Here is a 9,667-nt window from a genome sequence, read left to right as displayed (position 1 = left end):
CCATATTCCCCCGCCAATAAGGGCAGAGGCGACCCCTGTTTCAGTTTCCATGTCAAGGAGAGTTTAAAAGGGTCCCTTCCCCATCTCTTCCATGCTCTTCTTCCTCTGTAGCCCACACCTTCCTGTCTGTCCTTTCTGCTGCATGGGGAAGGGAGGCCCATGAAATAAAGGCCATCTAAATTATTTTCATATATTTGGCTGAGTTATTCTTTCCCTGGTGGTCAGCGAATCTAACATTTGGTGAGCGGCGAATCTAACAATAGTTGATGCATGGATACACTCAACTGAAATCTTTAGCATTAATATTTTTAAGATTTATTTTGTTTTTATTTCAAAGTCAGATATACAGAGAGAGGAGAGACAGAGAGGAAGATCTTCCATCCATGGATTCACTCCAACAGTGACTGCAACATCCAGTGCTGTGTGGATCTGAAGTCAGGATTCCTCCAGGTCTCCCGCATGGGTGCAGGGTCCCAAGGCTTGGGGCCATTCTCGACTGCTTTCCCAGGGCAGAAGCAGTGAGCTGAAAGGGTAGTAAAACTGCCGGGGTTAGAACCGGTGCCCATATGGAATCCCGGCACATTCAAGGCAAGGACTTTAGCAGTTAGGCCACCGCACCGGGGCCAGCATCATTACTTAATAGAAATAGTTTTGTAATATCCAATAAAACCATGTTTTTCCTACATGAGCTAAATATTCTGTTAGAGGGATAACAAAATCACTAAAATAAGAGCTATTGTTACATTCTCTTAAGGAAATTCATTTATTTAACTGGTTAGGATTTTGACTTTAGTAACTGCATGCAATTTGTTAGTAGGCTTGTGAGTTTTATAGGTTGCATTTTTAAACAGTTACACTGACAGTTCAACATTATAGGACTAGCACTAGTTCTTCCATGAATTTCAAATTTATGTTTGGCAAGCAACAGGAAACTAATCGATGTACAGTGTTGATTCTGAAATAGAATTTCAGACATGGTGTATTTCCTGAATTTAGTAGCATTCATGTGGAGGTCACTTTCATTGAAAATAGAGTCCAGCTGCTAGGCCTGACTGCTCAGATAGCTCGGCCTCGTGTGGGGAGGGGGTGTGGTGGCCTGAGGGGCTGGGAAGAACAGGACACCAGCTTGGCCTCAGGGAGAAAGGGGTGTTGGAGGCCACCCTCTGGGAGGGGCTTGGGAGGAGTCAGTGTTTAAAGCTGTTCCCCCATCCGGCAGCCAGCCTCAGATCCAACCCAGGTGCGAGAGGCCTGTGGCACCAGGGTGCCTTGGCAGCGTCCAGGACGGAGCAGCGCTTCTCACCTTCCCAGAAGGTTTGTCAGTCAGGTCACAGCAACAGGGACGGGGGCCGATGGGCGGACTTTGAAAAAACAGTTAAGAACACCTCTCCAGGGACACCGGTCAGCAGGTCCTGCTTCTGTCTCCACAAGGCGTGCCAGATTGGCTGGGAGCAAAGACTCCATTTCAAGAACTCCGGACTTGCAGGTGGCCTGTGCCTTCCAAGGACCTGGCTTTCCTTGTCTGTGACTCAGTTTGGGGAGGACACATATAAGGGTCCACAGCTCACCTGGAGGAGACCGCCTTTAGGATGCCTTTCTGCCTCCCCATGGCACTACCTGGATCCTCTCACACCCAGGCCTGGAGCCTGGAGCCTCCTGCTCCCCCAGCAGACACCAACTCCCCGATTTTGGGACTCCAGAAGCCGGAGGGCGCTGGCAGCCCGGGAGCTCCGGTCTGTGCTGGGCTGCCCCAGGAAAAGGTGAAGCGGCCCATGAACGCCTTCATGGTGTGGATCTCCGCTCAGCGCCGCCAGATGGCGCAGCAGAACCCCAAGATGCACAACTCGGAGATCTCCCAGCGCCTGGGCGCGCAGTGGAAGCTGCTGGGCGAGGACGAGAAGCGGCCCTTTGTGGAGGAGGCTAAGCTGCACCGCGCCCGGCACCTGCCTGACTACCCCGACTACAAGTACCGACCTCAGCGCAACACCAAGAACACCGGCGCTGGGCTATCCAACTCCAGCCAAAGAAACGGCGGCCAGCCCTGGGGACCAGGTTTCATGACCACCCCAGTGAGCAGGGGTTTTGGGTACCAACCCATAACTACTCAGCCTACCTGCCAGGTCATTACAGCTCCTCCCACTACAAAGCTGAGGTGCCCCTGCCCTGCTCCATCCCTCAGAGTGACCCAGAGCAGCTCAGAGCTGAGCTGCTGCCTTCCTACAACCCCTACCCATCCCCTGCCTCCCCCGTCACTACAGTTCCCCTGTGCCCGGAGCTCCCCTGCCCCTCACCCACCTCTGACCCACATGGATGTGGATCTAACAGTAGGACCGCCCCCCGGCCCCCCACACCTGTTTATACAAAGCAGTCTTGAATTAACCAAAAAAGAAAAAAGAAAATAGAGTCCAAACATTTGGGGTTTCTTCCATTATCTATAATCTTATGATACAAATCTTTTAACAGGCTGATACTAGGACTCTATGGTCATAAAAACAACTGAACTGTAGTCAGTTTTCCTGCTCCATTAGGAATAGTGTATCTGACAGTAGGAAATTGTATGTGTGTGGAACAAAGCCATTCATTTCGAGATGACTGCTAGAGTTTAGACTGTCATGAGAATAGTTGGCTTGCAAAGCTCCCTGATAATTTGTCAAAAAACGTTTTGTGTATTTATTTCCATAGAGAATTGCATATTTTGGTGCTCAATCGCTCCAGCCAGCAGAGCCAGTACCGTGGACAGGGAGAGGGTCTGGGGATGAAGCACCCACAGGAGACCAGCGATGGTAGAAGTCCCTGTGAAGTCTCCCTTCATTGCTCCTTGCCCTCTCCTTATGTACTCTCCCCTCCACGTCTTCATTTAGCAGGAGATTGGATACAAGTGAGTCCAATTAGTCTAGGTGTTTTGAGCCATAAGCCCAGTTCCTGTTGCTGCCCAGCTTAAGGAGCACTAATTAATTCCTTAGCCCACAGCACTCAATAGATCCTAAAATACGTGCTCCGGCTTGTGTAGCAGGCTGGCACCTAATGGTCCTCGGAGCAACCACGTGCAGGTGCGTGATTTACGGCTAGGAACGGTCCCAATCTGGGATGCCACAGCTGGGATGAGGTTCCCACCAAGGGGTGTATGTGCTGGAATGGGGGCTGCGTTCTATCTAGGAAACAGTTGCAGTCACCCGAGGCACTAGTGTGGGCTGGGATTGGATGCACCAGGCCGGTTCAGATCCCAGCACCATCTGGTGTTATGGAGAAACAGGGTAGATGTGGGACTGACTAGGCTGGGTCTCAATCCCCTTCTGAGCCATGTGTGAGCTGTATGTGGGTATGGACGAGCCATGGCTGGGCTGAAACATCCAACAACAAGAGTCAGAATGGGGTGAAAGCCAGCCAGGAAAAGCCACTGTTCCTGCTAGGACAGGAGGTGAACTGAGTAGGGTTGGCTCAAGAACCCCTGGCAAGCGCAAAATCTGGCATTGGGAGGGGTTCTGATGGAGGAGCCTGGGCAACTCCTCTGGCAGGACACAGTCCCTGCAGGTAAGCGCGAGAAGCATGATTGGAAACAGCCCAGAATAGGCCATGGAAAGTTTCCCACTGGCATGCATTTGGCATGGGTCAGGAGCAGACCAGGCTGAATCAGTTCATGTCATCCTCTGGCAAATCCGATCACCAGAACAGAGTGTGGAATGGGCCGGGTTTGGTTGCGACAAAACAAGTACACATTATGGAACGCCAGGGCATGGTTGCCTGTACTGGATATGAATGCAGCACCCATCCAGCACACGTGAGATCCAGGAAGGGAGGGGCAGAGCTGGCGGAGGGGTTAAGGGGCTGGTCCCCTCGCTGGACAACCACTCCCACTGGAGAGTGTTGGCTGGGATAGAGACAGACACGACTAAGCAAGGCTACAACACCTGTGCGCTGCATGTGGACAAGATCAGGGCCACAGCATCAGCTGGCAGAAGCTGGCACTGGGGACTAATTCTGTCAAGTCAAATCACAGGACCACCTAAAGAGTGCATAAACCGGGACAGAGAGACCTGGGAGGGAAAAAGTGGGTTCCCCCTTCTTGGGTCACTATTCCCGTGGGAGGGCATGAAAACTAGGACGGGGGCTGGGATGGCTGGATAGAGAGGTACTCACAATATCTGTGAGGGCTGGATGGTTGAGTTGGTTAGATAAAACCAAGCTTTAATACCCATTGACAAGTACCAGAGCCAAATGGGATGGGGGACAGATTGGTCTTCTGCTACACATACTGGCAAACCAGGGTAGGGGGCGGTCTGGTGGGGGTTATTGTGGGTCGCCCCAACTAGGCTACAGCTCCCACTGGTTGATGTAAGGGCTGAACCAGACTGGACTGCAACACCCATTGGTTCCAGTGCAACTCGGGACTGAAAACAGAACCAACACAGCAATTGCAACCACCAGCTGATCAGGGTGATGGACTGTGCTGGGCCCTGTGCTTGCTAGAACATACAAGAATCTGGTCTGGGAATACCTGAAAGTATCTTTGGAGATCTCCCCACTTGAACTGCTGGACTCAGAATTCTAACCAAGAAAAGACAGAAGACAGAATAGGATAATCATTCATCTCAGCTACATGTTGGCAGCGAAATATGGGACAAATGGAGACTTCATGATGGACCATATCAATCAGTGGACCACCTCATCGAGCGAAACTGGCAGTGACTCATAACTGGAGAACTATTAACTCCACTTGAGCACATATCTCAGAGCATGCCCCACATCCGGGACTTGGGGTGGGCGGGAAACCGGGTGGGGCTTCTCCCTCAATATCCCCTTTTACCTCAGATACATGATGGAAACAATATGGACATAATAGCATTGCCCACCTCCCTATCTCCCTGAACCTTTTTTTTTTTTCTTCTTCTCTTTCTTGATTTTCCTTCAACTATAGTTAACTATGTAAAGATTGTCAACAACAATACAATAAAATGGATTATAAAAAAAAAAAGAAAAATACGCATGGAATTAAAAATATTTGTAAAAAGAAAAAAAGAAAAAAAAAAAGGAGCACTAATTAATTCCTTAGCCCACAGCACTCAATAGATCCTAAAATACGTGCTTAACAGTCAGAGCTTCTCATTCAGCAAATGCCAATACACTTGCTTAGTTTGCTTACTTGTTGCTATAATTACATCCTTTTTTTGTCAAACTTGCTCGCGTTTCATTTTCAAGTTGGGAGCTAGAAATGCTATAGTAAACTATATATTGTTCTAATTCTCCCTGATAGCAATTGTTTCAGCACCTGTTTCATTCTTTCAAAAATCTATTTTGCATCCTGTTCTCATATCTGGACTCGTGTTGTGCTTTACAGCCACTTCCTTTATCATGGCCATTTACTTCATATTTATGTTTGAAATTTGTTATCTGCTATAAATATAGCAATAAATGGTCCATTTGTATAGATTGAGATTATTATTTACTATATTGATACAGCAATTAAGAACAAAGCAAAACAAACATAAGAAGCTTTTGGTATATTTAAAATCTTTAAGTTCAGGATCAAGGTCAAGGAAATTTTAACCAAAAGCAGGCACAAGAAAAAATGATTATGTCACAAAATTATCAAGGTTGATATTTCTGATGATACGGCCTAAGTAATTGTTATTCTCAATATATTTATAATCAATAAACTATTTTCTAATCAAAATCAGAACTTAAACTTTGGAAATGTTGGATCACCATCTGTAACCTTTACCAACAGGTGTTTGTTGAGCTGAATGCCTTTCTTTAGGGGAAGCAGGAATGAAGGCTGTGGTTCAACTGTGTCTCTGAAGAACCCCAGAAGCACAGGCAATTCAAGCAAAATTAAACCAATGTGATTGCCTGAAGCTCAGGAGCTTCTGCACTGTAATGGAAACCTTCCACAACGTGAAGGGGACAACAAGAGCGAGAGACACATTGCATTATTATGTGACTGCAGCTCAACAACAAAAATGAACACCACCAAATGTGCCCAACTGGAAACCATAATGATAAGGGAAATGAGCCAATCCAAAAGGTTAGATATCACATGTTTGCCTTAATTTAAGATGATATGATGTTATGTATAACATGTTATGTTATGTATGTTATGTTTTATGTCGTGCATAAACTAAAATTGAAATGTAAAAGAGGTGGTCACAGAAGGTGGTTAAGAACTCGCATTTATTTTTAACATATTGATTACTCAATACTATGTCAATTAATTCCATAACAATGTAAATTGTTGCTGATGGTATGTTGGAGATTTTAATTGATCGGGATGATACTCTGCTGGCTCTGCGTTCAGACCAGAGAGGGTTTCCCTAAGAAGCCTGTGAACTTGACTGACAATAAGATGCTGGACTCTGTGTTTGGTAAATGCTTGCAATGAGGGAATCTCAACTGAACTTGAACTGTGGTTATGCAACAAGGTGGAGGAATCCACCATGGTGTGAGGATTTGGGGAGGGGGTGGGGGAAGAATCCCAGTACCTATGAAACTGTGTCACATACTAGAATGTAATTAAGGAATAAATTTTAAAAAATAATAAATAATTGTTCCCCCCAAAGAATGAACAACACAGTTAAGAAATTGTTAAAGGACAAAAACAGGCAATTTTCAAAGGATGAAATAGAAATGGGCTGAAGGCAATTAAACATGCCATCAGAAAAATGCAAACAAATACCACAGTGATCATTTTAAATCACTCCAGAATTGCTCCCACCTGAAAATCAAACACCAACTAATGCTAATGAGGATGTGTGGAAAAAGTTACCCCACCCACTGCCTGCGTGATGCAAATCTGTGCAACCATTTTGGAAGACAGTTTAGAGATCTCTTACAAATCTGAAAACAGACCTAAAGACTCAGCCATCACACTCCTGAAATTTACCCAAGACAAGCGAAATCCATATGGAAATGACTGGACATGTTTATTGCAGCTCAGTTCACAAGGAGTAAGCTAGAGAATCAACCCAGTTTCACCCAGGGATGACTAGATAAAGAAAATGTGGTTTATATAATCTTTGAAATACGATACACAGTCATAAAAAGAGACACTATCTTTTGTGACCAAAAGATGAAACTGGAAACCATCATGCTTAGTGAAACAAGCAAATCACAAAATGACCAATATCAGCTGTGTTCCCTGACCTGTGGTAGATAAACGCAGAATACAAAAAATAGACAAAACACAGCAATCTGTGTTAGCAAATGAGCATTTTGACATTTGATTTTCACAATGTTCTTCATTCTTGAGAAATGCTTTCTCTCTCTATTTGTTGAATGCTTTACCTAGCGGTGCTTCAAGCATAGAAATCGGAAGGGAAATGAAGTATTTCATTGTGAAAGTTTTTAAACAATGAGAGGAGCATGGTGGGAACATGGGCAGGAGGAGAGGAAGGGAAGAAAGTATCATTTGCTTCTAAATTTGAATTGTTAAATGCACCAACGATGTTCACCTGACAAGCATAGAATTTAAACAAGAAGAGCAAAGCCGTGAATGAAGCAGCAGAGTAAACTCCATGTGAGAACTTGAGCAGAGAGCAGTGCATAGAAGCAGGTGTGTGAAGGCAGTGTAACCTCTGTGCTAAAGATGAACACGCCACCATGATGCACACGTCAACACTAATATAAAATAGAGTTAGTAAAAACAAAAGAAAAAAATGAAGAACATGTCTGTATCAGTATTGTTGCAAATGCAGCTTTGCAAACTTTTTTTAAAGTAATATTATGTAACTGACAGAATATATTTCATTTCTTTTAAATGTAAACAACTATATCATGGTTTTCACAATTCAGAATATGTCAGTATTTCGTGTGACTGCACCACACTTTAATCATCCATTTTTTTGCCTGTAGAATATCCTTTAGTAGTTTTAAATTTGTGCTATCATGAAAGATATTATTGAATATTCACTTACGTAACTGTGGGAGAAAACAGTCTACATTAAAACTTCCCACATCAACAATGCTCAGTTTTCTAAACTGCTTGCCTTTAATTTTATCTTCATGATAATTGTTATGGGGTGCAGCCAGTGATAGCCAGCACCCATTAACAGTGGGCAAATGAAATTTGACTGAGTCCCCTATCCTCTGACCTGAAGGTGGGTCCTAACAGCAATGGAGTGTAAATTGCATCCTGAACCACTTCCCCCACATCCTAAATGAGCCAGGTTACTGGAAGTCCAATTAGTCTAGGTGTTTTTAGCTACAAGCCCAATTCCTGTTCCTGCCCATCCTAACAAGCACTAATCAACTCTTCAGCCCACAACAGTTAGGTATTCGCTCCTGCCCACCTATGACTCACCTATCAACTGAGAGGGGATGGTATTGTGCTGTCGTGTAACCACTCCCCTCACAAGCCCTTTTAAAAAGGCCCATGAAGCAGGGGCACTCACTCTCTTTCTGGCCAGGTGCTTCCATTACCCTGGCACCTCGACACTTGACTCACCCAGGACAGGTAATCCCCTGAGCATGGTCCCTGTGTACTGCTTAGAAGAGGCAATGGTTATAATAATGTTGTTTCTGGTGTGTGTACTATCTGGAGTTCCAGGAGGGGTGAGGCCTAGCAGTAGTAGAATGTGGGCAGAGAAGCCAGGGAAAGGTGAATGTCTGCAGCTCTGTAAGTGTGTCCAGGTTCTTTGTGAGTGTGTCCAGGTTATTTGTTGCATGTCTCTTAGGATAACATATGTTGTTGGGGCAGCCTGGGACATACGTTTTCAGCTTAATGGATGGACTTAAGGATAATGACCATTTGTTCCTGTTAGGATCATGATTGGGTGGATTATGATTGGTGGATTGCTGTATGGACTTGTGATTTGTTATTGTGCTCTGTTGTCTTCAAGCTTGATTAATAAAGACTCCTTAACAAACCTTAGACATGTCTGGTGTGATCTCACTCGCACCCTGCAACAGTAATGTGTATGTGCTCTAATTTCTCCAAATTCTCAGTAAGTATAGGAAGGTCTATTTCTTTGATTTTTTCCATTTGTTTGGATATACAATGTCCTAATGTTGTCCACTATTATAATTAATAAAAGATTCTTTTCATGTACAGTGTGAAAAAAACTGTGTTAAAATTGAAAGTAAGGTCCCAGTGCAGTAGCCTAAAAGCTAAAGTTCTTACTTTGTATGACCCAGATTCACTTATGGGTTCTGGTTCTAATTCTGGTAGTAGCCCTACTTCCTGTCCAGCTTCCTGCTTGTGGCCTGGGAAAGCAGCCAAGGATGACGCAAAGCCTTGGGACCCTTACCCTTGGAGACCCAGAAGAAGCTCCTGGCTTTGGATTGGCTCAGCTCTGGCTATTGTGGCCACATGGGGAAGGAATCAGCAAAAGGAAGATCTTCCTCTCTGTCTCTCCCATCTATATATCTGGCTTTCCAATAAAAATAAAATAAAAATCTAAAAGATGAAAATAAATAAATTTCAATGTTGCATAGAAATGAGTCCTTGTGCTCCAGTGCAGCTCCCTGTTCACATGCCTAGGAAAGCAGTAGGTGAGTGCTCAGATACTTGGGCCCTGTCAGCCCTGTCGGGTATCTGAATGGGGCGCCCAGCTCTCAGCTTTGGGGAGTGAGTCAGCAGATGGAAGATTGTCTCTCTACCTCTCTCTCTCTACCTCTCTCTCTCTCTCTCTCTCTCCTTCAGATAAGTAACTACTTGAGTCCTGTAATAGTCCTTTCT

At 44.9% G+C, this 9,667-nt stretch overlaps 1 pseudogene; it reads left to right on the top strand.

Moving 5' to 3' along the window:
* Window positions 1-1,510: 1,510 nt before the first annotated feature.
* LOC131479332 (protein SOX-15-like) lies at window positions 1,511-2,298 on the top strand (annotated as a pseudogene).
* The last annotated feature ends 7,369 nt before the right edge of the window (window positions 2,299-9,667 follow it).

This window comes from Ochotona princeps, unplaced genomic scaffold, assembly GCF_030435755.1.
Source record: "Ochotona princeps isolate mOchPri1 unplaced genomic scaffold, mOchPri1.hap1 HAP1_SCAFFOLD_641, whole genome shotgun sequence".
Taxonomy (NCBI): domain Eukaryota; kingdom Metazoa; phylum Chordata; class Mammalia; order Lagomorpha; family Ochotonidae; genus Ochotona; species Ochotona princeps.
The sequence above is the reverse complement of the archived record's forward strand: the minus strand, read 5'-3'. Positions and strand labels throughout refer to the sequence as shown.